Source organism: Pediculus humanus, genomic scaffold (genome assembly GCF_000006295.1).
Source record: "Pediculus humanus corporis 1103172107373 genomic scaffold, whole genome shotgun sequence".
NCBI classification, from domain to species: Eukaryota; Metazoa; Arthropoda; class Insecta; order Psocodea; family Pediculidae; genus Pediculus; species Pediculus humanus.
Window position 1 is genome coordinate 97,287 of NW_002987001.1, and position 4,654 is coordinate 101,940.

Below are 4,654 nucleotides of genomic sequence, written 5' to 3' on the forward strand. Positions count from 1 at the left end.
GGTTGTGTGTGCATTTTTTAATTATTTATCATTGTGACACATTAATTGCAAAAATAAAAATAAAAGTTTTATTTTATTTTATGTAGACTTAGAGCTTTTAAAATCAAAAAATAAAAAAAATGTAATTTTATTAAATGAATTATTAAATGGTTAAAATTAGAAAAATGAATGAACAACGTTTTTTGTGATACCTGCTAGTGTTTCATTTTTTTTTAAAAAAGCTTTTTATATTATTATTTGTTGTATAATAATGATGATCATTTTATTAGATTTATGATTGAAGTAATCGTGAAAACAGTGTACATTAAAAAAAAAAAAAAAAAAAAGAAAATTGTGAATAAATAAAATTTTAAGTTATAAAACATAAAAAAGTTATGGTAAAATAAAATTTTATTTCAACACTTAAAATTTCCTTTTTTTTTGTGAAACGTTATTGATTAATAAGCTTACTTGTCAAATATATATTCTTAACAATAAAACCATCAAAAGCAAGCTAAAATATTATGTGATTTATAATAAATAAAATGTCTTCTTGTGAAAAAAATGAAGGGTAAATAAATTTATAAAACTTATGACGTTGATGAGAAATTTATTGATTCAATTTACCTTGGTGTAATAATTAAAAAAATTTTTGCTATTTGTAACTAACCAAACTGTCATAGGTCATGTGCCAATAGAAAATTATTAACATTTAACAAGACAACAGCTTTTTTTTTGAACAGAACTCAAATAATAATTTAAAAAGATCTTTGAGTTTTTTGGGGGGGGAAGGGTAGTCATTTTGTTTTTTTATTTTCATAACATTTTGCTATGCCTAAAAAGAAAAACAATTGAATAAAATCTTGTTAACATCACCTCTCAGCATGGTCTGGTCTAACAAAATTATAATATTGAAATTTTTTTGTTTGTGATAAGAGATATCATATTTTTGGAATCATTGACCTGTCACCTATGACGTCACTATATTCAATAAGATACACATTGTGGGGTAGGGTCTGTTAAATTATTTTGTAAGCAACACAAAGGTTTTAAGTAAAAAAAAAAAAAAATATATATATATATATATATATATAAATATAAAATTTAACTTACAGTAAGGATAAATAAATTTTTATGTATTCATTTACGTCAGAATAAAGAGAGAACAATTTAAAATCATTTAGTCTTACAAAAATCTATACGTTAAATCTATTAAAAATAATTGATAAAGGTCACGAATATTATTGAACATTTTTTTTTTTTATCCACGGCTAATTATTATTAATTCTACGCAAAAATTAATGAATAATTTTTTTTACTTTTTTTTTTTTTTTTAAAACTAAGAAATATTAAAAAAACCACTTTTTATTTTTACTTTAAATTTAAAAAAAATGTAATTAAATAATCGTTCGACGATGAAAAACCGCCAAATTAACTACTTCAATGGTAATTAACGTTAATTTTGAAATTTTCAAAAGTTGGCAAAATTTTCAAAAAGCCGGGAATAAGTTCGTTTTTGCCATCCGCCATATTGGTTTGCAAAATCTACACCACTTATAAAAATTATGAAACTAAATCTTGCATTTTATGTTTTGGTAAGTAATTAAAACATTTACGAATATGAAATTTTATGAAAAATAGTTAAGAAAAATAAAATGAAAATATATTTAGGCATGAGATAATTAATATAAACGATGAAAAAGTAAATTGAAAAAAATGTAATCAGTTGTTGTGAGGATATTTACCAAACGAATAAGAAGTAAGGATTAAAGGCTAGAATATTTTTTATTAAAAAAAAAAAATTGATAATTTCAATTATCCGACGAACAATTAAATGAGTAATTTTTTTAAACTTAATATAATAAATATTTTAAATTAATAATATTTCGATTACAAAAGTCAATCGTTTTTTTAGCCTAATATTTACATGTTTAATAATTATTAAAAACACATCATGAATTACTAATGGGGAAAATAAATAATAAAAAAAAAACGAATTTTACGACTTTTAACAAGTTTTAAATATATAAAAAAAAGTCCGCTAGTTAATTTAAAAAAAAAAAAATGAACAAGACATGTTTTAATAAGACAATTTTTTAAATTAGTTTTTTTTTTTTAATTTCAGCATAAAAAAGTTTTAAGAATCAAGTTAAGTAGCTGGTATTAAAAATGGCTGGCGCCCAATTAATACATATGTTATGGCCAAGCTCAACATCAGACAATTTTATATAATTGACAACTTGTTGTTGACAATCATGGCGCCAGTTTTTCTTCCTTCATTGTAATTAAATAATAATAATAATAAAAAGATGTGATTCTCATTTGGGATAATAAAAATGATGACCTTAACTTATACCTTTTAGGTTGGAATAACAAGTAAGTTCAAAACCAGTATTTAAATTTTTTTTTTTTTTTTAAGCTCAAATTATTGTTTTTTTGTAAGATGGGGTTTTTTTTTTTTTTAAAGGTTTCAAAGGTTTTTTTTATATACATATATATTTTTTTCCTTCCTTTTGAAAACTTTGTAACAGTTTTAACAAACATAACCACTGTGTAATCAAAGAATGTCCTCTATAAGAATTCCTTTTAACGCATGCGCATTAAAAGGACATCCCGTTTTTCTTTTCGTACTTCCCCTTTCGACAAAATCTTTCTTTAAACGTTTTAATTCGTGTAGATTTTCAACATAAAAAATTAAAAAATTTATTTTGCTCAAAATGTGACATTTTCTTTTTATTGTTATTGTGAGTTTAAGTAAATGATTGATTATTTAAAAAAAAAAAAAAAATCAAATGGGTTTTATTAAGACTAATTACATAAATTTTTTTTTTAATTTTTTTTATTTCATACTATATTTATTCTTTTCTATCTTTCTGCTCTCTTTTTTTTTATTAATTTTTTAGTGCTACTACTGTTTTTATATTTTTTTTTTTTTTTTGTACAAAATTTAAGCCAAAATTAGCTGACATGTTTTAAAGAAAAGGAGTTCAAACAAATTTTTTTTACATAAAATTTAACGCAAATCGCATATTTGAAAAAAATTCAAACGTTTTATTAAAATGGACAAAAAAAAAAAATCTTTTTGCTAACATTTAAGGATATTTTTGCTCAGGTAAATTTTAATACTGCTAATACTACTACAAAAAAATAACAGTTTTTTTCTAATAAATTTTTTTTTTTTATAAAATTAATTATAATTAATTAAAATTCGTCACCGAGAGATATCATCGATTAAGCAATAAAAAAATTTATGTTTTTTTTTTAAAAATATATTGATTGTAAACATAATCGAATAACATTTTTTTTTTTTTTTTTTTAAATATATGCTCTAATTAATTAATGTCCGTCATGACACGGTTAGACAAAAAGAAATTTTTTATTCATTCAATATAAATTTTTTTTTTTATATAAATAAAATCGGTAGTTTATAAAAATTGTTTAAATATTTTATTTAATTAATAATAATATTTTTATGTATTAGTACTATTATCATTAATGCCTGGTTTTTTTTTATAATGCGGTCATCCTTCACAAAATTTATTAATTTTTTTTTATGTATACATAAAAATTTTAGGTACGACACGCACGCGTCATATTAACATTTAAAAAAAAATTATATATTTATTATTATTATTATTATTATTTTTAATTATTATTATAAAATTAATCGTTTTTTAATGCCTTATGTTTTTCCTATTTAAATGAGGGATTAACACGATTTACAGGCATGACGTGGATGCTGTAATGGCGTCATTAGTCCTATTAGGGTTAAATTTCTTTTTCTTCTGCTTCTTTTCTTATTGTTTTATATCTTGCCTATTCTGTTAGCAATCCCCTTATCAATTGAACTCCGTTTCTTGTAATATTTATAGAGTTAAAATATATAAACTTATTAATAATGTTTGTACAAATCAATAAAATATATTTATTATTAAATATCATCATCATCATCATCATCATCAATTTTATTATTACTTTTTTTAAAAATATTGTCAGCTAAGAAATTATATTATTTATTTCGACTTGATTTTTTTTATATATTTAATAATAATAATAATAATAATTATCGAATATCGTTTGTTGGCTTGACCTAATAGTAGCACTAAAAATGATAGAGAGATAAATGAAGGAGGGGGGGGGGGAAAGAGAGAGAGAGAGAGAGAGATGGAAAGAAATGTGCAAAGATACTTAATAAAAGTAATAAATTAGTAATATTAATTCATTAGGTTTCAAATCGGGAGAATCATTTATATTATTATTATTATTAAGGTTAAGTTAATAAATTTTCAATAGAATTCGAGTCACCTGATTCATTGGACAGAGAGAATAAATTAATAAATTTTGAGATCAATTTCAGTGTGATGTCGAGATTAGTGAGATTAAAAATAACATTTATATTAAAAATAAATAATGGATATTTTTATTTGTGTGAAAAAATAAAATGTTGATGATAAGGTGCAGCATTTTCCTTTTTGAAAAATCCGTGATTTTATTATTATTATTATTATTATTTTAATATATATTATTTTTTTTTCTGCCATTAGTGAATTATTATTATTATTATTATTTTCTCGTCGTTTTTGAATGTTTATCGAAGAATCATTGGGTCGCCGCAATTGATAACTAAAGCGAAGAGCTCAGTGAACTGTCCAAAGTCTATTTATTTATTTATTTT